This window comes from Macrobrachium nipponense, chromosome 5, assembly GCF_015104395.2.
Source record: "Macrobrachium nipponense isolate FS-2020 chromosome 5, ASM1510439v2, whole genome shotgun sequence".
NCBI classification, from domain to species: domain Eukaryota; kingdom Metazoa; phylum Arthropoda; class Malacostraca; order Decapoda; family Palaemonidae; genus Macrobrachium; species Macrobrachium nipponense.
The window spans coordinates 53,115,678-53,126,059 of NC_061107.1; the positions used below are offsets into that span (position 1 = coordinate 53,115,678).

Sequence of the window (10,382 nt, forward strand, 5' to 3'; positions counted from 1 at the left end):
ATCAGTTGATACAAGTATCACCTCCCCAGAGCCCAAATCAGTTGATACGAGTAGTTTCCACCTCTCCCATTCCTTCAGGTAAAAGAAATTCTTCATTTTTTATATTGAACATACGTATTACACACACATATGTCAAACAGTAATACATGTGCAGTAGTTACAGTAGTAGTAACTATCATTTTATATATTTTTTATTTTTTTTCATTCCAGACTCCCAAGCACCTGCCCATCCCACTCCATAGCCAGCCACCCACTCTCATGTACCATATGACCATCCCAGTAAGGCAAGCCAACCACTAGAATTTGGTAAGGACATTTTTTTTTATTATGTTTTTAATATTACATATGTAATAACCATGTTATGTATGTAACATACATACTATAATCATATGTACTATTACATTATCATTCCTAGACTGGCATGCACCTGTGACTTACATAAACCAGACCTCTACATAGCCTACATGTCTTCATTTTGCTGAAGGTAAGGAATTCTCAGTTGTGTTTAATGTTTGCATACGTACAATAAATTTTGTACACCTAAGTGGTTACATACTGTCCTTTAATATTAATTCTTCATTCCAGACTGCCCATCATCCTAGCCTGTTATCTGTGATAAAGCACACTGAAGTTAGGTTTGGAATGCATCCTTATCATGAATGCTCTACACCTCCACCTCCATCTCCCACAACCTAGGTAACAAGCTTTGAGACTCACTAAAAGTTGGTAAGTTATGTAAGGAATTTCTAAATTAAGTTTTATACTACATGTTATATGTGATATTAAACCACTGTATGGTGCATATTACTGTATGTACTTACTATGCATAGAGTACTTACTGACAAAATTATTTTTTTTGTACATTCCAGAACCCCCTGAATGATGTAGGCTATGGGGCCACATAAGACTTTGTCCATCCAGGGTTACGATGAATGCAAAATTATAAACTAAAGGTAAGGAAGGAATTAATTAACATACATTAACTCTTTTAGTACTCTTGATATACTACAGTAATTAACATATGCATTCACAACTTTCTGTAGTGTATATTTTGTACACTAATTTTGTTACTTTTTCCTTCCAGAACCAACATTTTTCACACAACTCCAGGTTGTTACTACAAGTGTCATCAACGGGATAACTACTACAAGTAGAAGCACCATTTTTGGATGGAAAAAACCCTTCAGGAAAGTATATGTATCACATGTAACATGTAGTGTAACAAAGTATGAACAGTAAGGTTTTTACATACAGTAGTACATATTACATACGTACATAACTTTTTTTTACAGGAATTTCCAACCAGTTGATTATGTACATATGTACATGTTATAAACCACTGTACGTATGGGTTACTGTATGTAACTACTAAACATACATAACATGACTTAACTTTGATACTTTTTTGGTACATTCCAGAAAACCAGGACCCCCTCCATGATGCAGGCTATGGGGCCACATAAAACTTTGTCCAGGGTACTACATAACATAAAGGTAAGGAATTATACATAGTAGTAATTAACATACATTAAGTAAGTTTTATACTAAAAAAAAGTGACCAAGATCTCTCACATGGATAAGTGATCAAGGTCCCTCATGGAATTGGTACTGTACACTCCCTGCTGAACAGGGGGTGTAGACCAATCATTTACAATAATGCATACCAGTTGATATTAAACCACTGTATGGTGCATATTACTTTGTATGTAATACTATGCATAGAGTACTGATTGCTAAATTTATTTTTTGTACATTCCAGAACCCCCTGAATGATGTAGGCTATGGGGCACATAAGACTTTGTCCATCCAGGGTTACGATGAATGCAAAATTTAAACTAAAGGTAGGATTAATTAACATACATTAACTAAGTTTTTTTATACATGTTATATATGTGATATTAAACCACTGTATGGTGGCATATTACTGTATGTAACTTACTATGCATAGAGTACTTACTGACATACTAATTATTTTTTTGTACATTCCAGAACCCCCTGAATGATGTAGGCTATGGGGCCACATAAGACTTTGTCCATCCAGGGTTACGATGAATGCAAAATTTAAACTAAAGGTAAGGAATTAATTAACATACATTAACTAAGTTTTATACATGTTTATATATGTGATATTGACCACTGTTATGGTGCATATTACTGTATGTAACTTACTATGCATAGAGTACTTACTGACATACTAATTAGGTTTTTTGTACATTCAACCCCCTGATGATGTAGGCTATGGGCCATAAGAAAAACTTTATCCATCCAGTTACGATGAACGTCAAAACTTTAAACTAAAGGTAAGGAATTAATTAACATACATTAACTAAGTAAGATGTGTTATATATGTGATATTAAACCCACTGTATGGTGCATATTACTGTAGTAACTTACTATGCATAGAGTACTTACTGACATACTAATTATTTTTTGTACATTCCAGAACCCCCTGAATGATGTAGGCTATGGGGCCACATAAGACTTTGTCCATCCAGGGTTATGATGAATGCAAAATTTAAACTAAAGGTAAGGAATTAATTAACATACATTAACTTTTTTACTCTTGATATAACTCAAAGTAAGGAATTATAAACTAAAAGTAAGGAATTAATTAACATACATTAACTCTTTTACTCTTGATATCTATAATTTACATATTGTATTCAGGACTTTGTGTAGTATTTTGTACTACTTGTGTTATACTTTTGCCTTCCAGAGCTACCAGACTGGGATTTTTATGTGTACTCCAGGATCTAACAAATACATACGTACTACTACGAGTGTGCAGTGCATTAATATATAGTGTTAGTGTATAATCTAACCTAAGGATTAAGGTGTAGTACATTGTGCTTTTTAGTGTCACAAGAGTTTAATAAAGAATTATACCTTCAAGAACCATCCTTTGCCATTGGAATAACCACACTACACATCATGCAATCTACTTGCATGTCACACAGGTAAGGTCTCTAACTTTTTCTTAGTTTAAGGCATATTTCCAAGTGTCGTTCCGGCTTACGACGATTTTCGGCTTACGACGCGCCTCAAGAACGGAACCCCCGTCGTAACCCGGGGACTGCCTGTACTTGACTTATATGAGACAAAGTTATTTTTCCTTATACAGCGTGGTTTTAGGTGGAAATATTTATTGAATATGTCTCGTTGTGAATGTGAACTACTATTTTTTTCGTTAACAGATTACGTTGGCGGCATGTTTATTGCATAAAAAATTACGTGATTCCGTTCGCAATAATCCTTTATATCATCGTAATACGAACTTTACGTTATTTATCTTATAACGGCGTGAAACCAATAAAACAAGTAAAATGTGTTCTTTCAAGCACAGTAGTTTTGATTAAAATGATTTTATCCCAATTTTATCTACAGTTGTGTGTGATGGCAGACGTTACTGCAGTTTTTATCCTTGTTGCCGATGTACGATAATAGTCATTAGCAGCTTGAACAGTTTTTCTCAGCTTCAGTTATAACTAGGTTTTAAATTAACGGTATATTTTCCGATTGATCTTTAATCTATATTGATCTCTGATCTATAGCGAATAAAGTTATTACATTAAGATATCTCAGTTCTATTCTATACATAACGCCATTTATAACAAATACGGTAATGTTGCACTGTAGTACGATGATCGAAATACAAGCCAAACAGATGTTATCCAGTTCGGTTGTACTTAGAAAAAAAAAAAAAAAAAAAAAAAAAAAAGTAGTTTCTCGTTCGGTTGTTCATGGCTGTACACGTTCACGCAACGAGTATAATGTTAAAACCACACTATCATCATTCTCTTTTGCTGTTATTTGAACTTATGTAACTAGAAGATGGAAAAAGTTAGGCCATTGTAATTTGATTCTCTCATAAAAATCGGACTATCGTAAGACTAATGATCGTAACCTAAACACTACAGCTACCTGTACACTGTATAAACTTTATTATATCTTTACATACTCTAGCACACCCCCACATGTACTGTACAGTAAATTCTAAAGTACTATACTGCATAAATATATTTTACTTATTGCGCCGTTGTGGGATACGGCACCTTTGACTGGTCTAGAGTTTCGAAAGAAGTGTGCGGCGGCCGTAGGCTTTAAAATCGCTCAGCGTCGAAAATCGCTTGGCGTCGGTGGCCAGGAACGGAACCCCTGCCGCTAACCGAGGGCTGCCTGTACTGGTTCCTTGTGCGATCTCTTTGCAGGAGGCGGGGACGAAGCAACGCGTTTCCTTCCAATCCTCCCAATCGACAAGGCAGCCAACTTACCATCCAAAACAGAGTCCAACCTCTTAAGCACTGCCTGGCATATAACCTCAGGCTGATCTTCAAGAGAAGGCTCCAGTGACATGGAAGGGAGATGTAGCGAACTGGGCGGCAGAGATGACGTCACGACTGAGGAAGGCAGTGCAGAGGAGATGACTGGGAGTGGCATCATCGATGGGAGTGACGTCATAAGTGGTGATGACGTTACAGCTTCCCCTCGGTGTGAAGGGGAGTCAGATGCCACTGGCGGAGGAATACACAACGACGGATCCCGTGACGTCATCAACGGGGCTGATGCCACGGCTTCACTCCGACTTGAAGTGGCGGCAACAGTCCACTGGCGGAGCAATACAAGATGGCTGACCTTGGTTACCCACGAAGACGAGGCCGGGAGGAGCGGGTTAGCAACCCTACCAAAAAGTGCGCAAGCAACCCCTTCAAGGACGAGGTACGCCCTAGCCAGAGCGGTCTTCCAAATCGCCGCCATCTTGGACACCTCTGACTCTGGAATAACTGAGAATAATGAAAAAGCCTCCCCTTCCGGGGAATCAAATTAACTCCCAAACAAGAAGGGGCGACACTACAAGAATCAGCCTGGTGGCCCCCCAATACTTCCAGCAACCAATCAATGGAAGAAAAGGAAGGAGACAGATACAATACCACTATGGGGGTTGATACAGCAGATGAAGCATCGGGAAGAGGTGAAAAACTTTCCCCTGAAGGAAGAGTCGAAACCCTCTGATGCTCTCTCTTGCTAAGAACGAATTCCACTGCTCTTTAGGCCATACCCGGCATTCTGGGCAAGGATTTGTTATAGTATAAAAACTAGAACACCACCTGCTACATGTGATGTGGGGATCGTTCAGCGCCGAAGCCAAAAAGCGAGATCACAGAAAACCTGGAATTCCGGGGCACAAACGTTGACGAGGCCGAGAAGGAGCAGAAGCAGCCATAATATCAGCAAACACACACACTAAACACAAGCGAAACGGGCTGTGAACTGGGTAAAGGCCAAGAGAGATTAATCACTACACTCGCCAAGCTGGTTAAGAAAAGACAGAAGCATTGGCGTAGGTGAATGGTCTATGACCATTCTTCCCCTGACCTACGCATGACGTTTGCCAGATATCACAAGATTCCTTGCTTTCATCTGTTTTTTAACAGGATCCAGCTAGGCACTAGAAATTATCCTCTTGTTAAGACTGAAGGTTTGTTCGCTTATGAACAAGTTAACATTTCAGGGTTCAAATCATTTTGACATTTCACTTTAGAAGTTTTCCTTATATAAACCGTTCATACTCTCCAAACCCTTATTTTTTATACTAATACAACCAAACTTAATATCTACTCCTTCAATTTCAATTGTATATTCATTCACCTACACAAATTTCATTATGCTTTTCTTCCAGTCAGTTTTATTACAGCAATGCTTTTTAAAAAAGTATACACCCATTCTCCATAAAAAAAAGTTCAAAAACTATACATACCTGAGCACAATCTAAAGAAGAATGGATCAACCCATCAGCCCAAAAGTGATAACCTTAATAAGAGAGATGAAATAGTGGAGTTCGATCCCATCCAGAAATGCAGTGTATCAAGAGACCCTGAGAACCTCATGTGTATATGTTAGTAGTTTTAGGTAGTTCTGACTAAGTCTCACAAGGTCCCATCTCTGAAAAAAGGTATGAAATGTTACTGTTCACTTAAAACTTCTATGACATTTTTATGATAAAGTAATGTTTTATATATATTACACATACTTACCAAGTAATTACATTGCTTACAAATTCACTTGCTGGTAGCTTAAAATTTCAAAATCGCGGTAGCGCTAGTTATATTGTTAGTACAGTGGATTCCCCATATTCGCGTTCTCCAGATTCGCGGACTCACGCATTCACGGATTTCACTCAGGAACATTATCCCCTTCAAGCGTAACCATCTGATAGTGGAGCACAGGCACACAAACACTGCGGGGAGATGATAGGCCGAAGCATAGTGCCTTGAACCGATACACTCTAGCTTGAAACACTAATTGAAGGTACTTCCTGGGCTTCTGATGTGTACTGAAACGTGAAAATGGGTATCTTGCATATCTATGGATGCCATCCGGTCATCCCTCTGAATGGATGACAAAACAGATTGGGCTGTCTCCATCTTGAACTTCATCTTTTCTTTGAAACAGTTCAGGGCGCTCACATCCCAATACTGGCCTTCATCCTCCTGATGACTTGGGTACCACGAATGAGGCTTGTAAAAACCCTCAAATTTGATGTTCCAGACTTTCTTGATGGCTCTTTTCTCGAGGAGGGAAGCTACCTCCTTGGTCAATACAATGGGTTTGTTGACCAACGGAGATTAGTCTTTAAACAGGATAACAACCTTTCTTCAGCCCTGACACTATCCAGTTCTCTGCCCCTCTTGCTTTCCATGTCTTCCAAAATTGCAGGTCTCGCTCCTGTAGGACATGAATTCTCACTTCCTGGCTGGAATTCTTGTGGATGACTGGCTGGGATTCTTGTGGATGACTTCTTAATAGGTTGGGTTGAAAATCTAAGGTTAGATCTTGGGCTCTGGGCTTTTGTCCTATTACCTCAGAAGGGCAAGGGCTGAAGCACTGATGCACCCTTGTATTTAGCCGAGTTGGGTCTCTAGGGTGTCTAGAAAAAGCGAGCAAGAAGGCCCCGAGTGCTCTTATTCTGGAGGTTTGACACTATCACTCACCGTAGAAGGGAAGGGATGTTTCCAGTTTAACGGAGAGTACAAAAGAGTGGACTTCTGTGGGGGGGTAACACTCTCAGTCATGAAGGAGCACAAAGATCTCATTTCTTGATAATACAGAGAGCACAGAGCAAGACTTGACTCCTGTGTTGTATCTCTAATGCCCTTATCTGTGCAAGACAGAACATTATGCCACTCTGAAGCAATATCTTCATGGAGAAGGGTACAGTTCTTTATTTTCCTGTTCAACCCTTTATGGACAGATAGCTTCTCAGTAATAGTATTAAAAGGTTTGAGTTGGTGGACGGATTGATCTTGTAAAGAAGCAATATCCAGCGCCGTCGATTTGGAAAGAATCGGGTGGAAAAGAGGTGCCAATACTTCTTTAGCCCATAAATTCACTAATGGCAACTTTTAGACTGGCTAAAATCACGAATCTGGCATCTCAAGACTTCAGTTCTGCTTCTGACTTCAGTGGGAGATTATACAGAGTCTGTCTCACATAATGTCTTTTTGTAAATTTGCTCATAAATATATACACCAAGGGGTTTCTGTTGGTTTTTGTTCTTGTCTTTTATGGTATCATGTCATTTGTGAATGTATTTTTCCAAAGAAAAGTGCAAAGAAATATTACAAAAAGTATGTTAATTAAAAAAAGGAGGTACTGAATCTTCATTGTCGGTAAATTTACATAAATATTTTTCACCGTATATACTAAGAATTTGTTACAGATTTTATTTATTAGATATTTTCATAGTGCGCAGCGCTGTAATTATAATTACAAAATAAATAATTATTAGAAAAACATGTACTTGGGTAAATTTACGATTTGTCTTGTAAGAGAGGCCCCATAAGGGTTGTAAATAGTAATTTTCAACCTCTCGTGGAAGGTTGGATAAATTTTCTAAAATTATTTTTTCTTATACCATGTGCATTTTGAATATCTTCCTCTTTCCATTGACGTGTTTTTTTTTTTTGTAAATTAGCCGATCTCAAAGTTTACCTGCCTAAGGAGCTGCATATCAATTTTTTTACTCGTCCACTAAAGGGTTAAAGCACCAACTGACCAGTCCATGAAACTTAGAACTTCAAAAATCTTAAGAGGTTCTTGAGATGATCAGTCTCCATAGGAGTGAACATCACTTTCACTATGTTTAAAGCTGATCTTCGTGACGAGTCAATCAGCCTAGAGAGGTCTCCTTGTAAGGTAGCAATTCCCAGTGATGGAACTTCCCAAGTTTTGTGTGCCGAATATCTCCACCTCACCAAATGCAAAGGGGGATAGCTGAACAAAAACTTCCCTTTGTGTCATTGCTCAACAAGCCAACCAAGTTCGTCGAGAGCTTTCCTTCATCCGTCAAAAGAACATCAAGGCTGGGGCTGCAGGAGAGAAAAAGCTCAGGAAAGAATGCAGCAGGTACTGCAACAATGCTGCATAAGCCATGGGAGGAAGAGCCTTGCTCTTCAACTCTCTTCATCCTCCTATTTGAAGTACGGACAAAGAAGAGGTCTTCTTTCAGGTTCCTGACTAGGAACATAGTCTTTCCTAAGTTGAACATAGAATCTTGCACAGCAAGATCAAGTGATTTTTAACAATCGGCTCTATTCGCAGGTCGATGGAGTCACCATGGGGTCTCCTTTAGGTCCTATCTTTGATAACTTTATGTCAGACTTGGAGTCGAAGTTTTTAAATGGTTGTAGTTCTAATTTTAGACCTTGTTATAGTAGATACGTTGATGATACCTTCGCGTTATTCCAACATCCTTGGCAATGTTCCTCATTTTTAGAATTTATTAATAACGCTCACCCGAATATCAAGTTTACAGTAGAGGTTGAAAAAGAAGGTACTCTACCTTATTTAGATTTGAGAATCACTAGAAGTAACTCAGAATTTGCCACGTCAGTCTACAGAAAACAGACCTATACAGGACTCACTAATAATTTTATAGTTCCTGTCAACATTCTTTTAAATTAAACACCATCCACACATTGGTAAATAGGCCCTAAAGTAATCATCTTCTTGGAAAATTTTTCATGACGAGATTTCATTTTTGCTGAGTTTTTTTAAGTCCAATTCTTTTCCTTTTCCACAAGACGTAGTTTTGACCAGATACTTTCAAAGTTTTTTCAGCCTTTATCTCCTAATTTTGATGTTCCAAACAGGTTATTTTATTATGCTACTATTCCTCATATTTCTGATCTGAATTCATATCCAGTTTAAAACAAATCACTGAACAAGAAAATCTGTCTCTCAAGGTCAAATTAATATCAAACAATCCTTGTACCATAGGTTCCTTTTTTAATTTCAAAGATCGCCTTCAGCCCTTCATGAGATCCAACGTCATATAAATTTACATGCCCTGGATGTCCAGGTTCTTACGTTGGATCAACTCGAAGGTTGCCGAGGGTTCGATATTGCAGTCATTTTAGGTTTAGTTTCTGAACAGGACAAAGAATAAAACAACCTGAATTTTCTAATATCAGGAACCATGCTTTTAATTGCAAAATGAGCTTCAGAAAGAACAGTTCACAATAATAGATCATGTCAAACATCCTGATCACTTAACTACCCTCGAGTCATTATTTTACTTTGTACTTTTTTTTTTTGGTTAATTTTTTTAAGACTTTTAATTCATGTGAGTTCTGTTTGTGTTTTATGGCTTTATATGTTATTTATTTGTCTTATTGCTCTTTGCAGACTGATGATGCACAGATGTTTCATGTGCAAAAAGTTTCATAATAAACTTCATCCTTTTACAACTAGTATCATGGACACCCTCTGAAGATTCGTATATATATATAGTATATACTATATATATATATATATATATATATATATATATATATATATATATATATATATATATATAATATATATATATATATATATATATATATATATATATATATATATATATATATATATATATATATATATATATATATATATATATATATATATATATACAGTCAGCGCCATTTGTATTGAGAATTTTTGGAATTCTCAATCATTTTTTGTTTTTTGGACCCATATCATATTTCTCGCAAAAAAAAATCGGCCGGGACAAAATGACTGATTGGCACATTTTTACTTATCCACCCATGCACTACTGGTGACAATTTCAAAGAGTTAGTACCCAATTGTCAGCCATAAGGAGTGCATTTCTTTTGATGGCGGTCCACATATTTCGTTTTTCGTGCTGTGTGCAGTGAGTTGTTGGCGTCTACCACGCCCTTAGAGTGATGTCTGGTAAAAATACCGGCCATGATAATATTGAGAGAGTTGTTGAACTACATAAAGTTGGTAAAAGAAACCGAGAAATTGCCGAAATTACTGGTGTTAATGAGAAGGCAGTGTCTGACTACTCCAAAATGGCGTCAGGCTGGATCTGGTGA

The 10,382-nt window shown here is 37.5% G+C and overlaps 1 protein-coding gene and 1 long non-coding RNA gene across 3 annotated transcripts in view; one reads left to right on the forward strand and one right to left on the reverse strand.

Annotated features, from left to right (window-relative positions):
* LOC135215303 (myotubularin-related protein 14-like) overlaps window positions 1-5,880 on the reverse strand; it is a gene marked incomplete at its 5' end in the record, with an annotated part of 79,581 nt that extends 73,701 nt beyond the window's left edge. For both annotated transcript variants that reach the window (XM_064249860.1, XM_064249862.1), the window contains 1 exon segment: window positions 5,756-5,880.
* On the forward strand, window positions 1,784-2,662 carry LOC135215105 (uncharacterized). The gene is made up of 3 exons (XR_010314570.1): window positions 1,784-1,841; window positions 1,990-2,072; window positions 2,444-2,662. It is a non-coding gene; the product is annotated as an uncharacterized LOC135215105 (long non-coding RNA).
* Window positions 5,881-10,382: the final 4,502 nt, after the last annotated feature.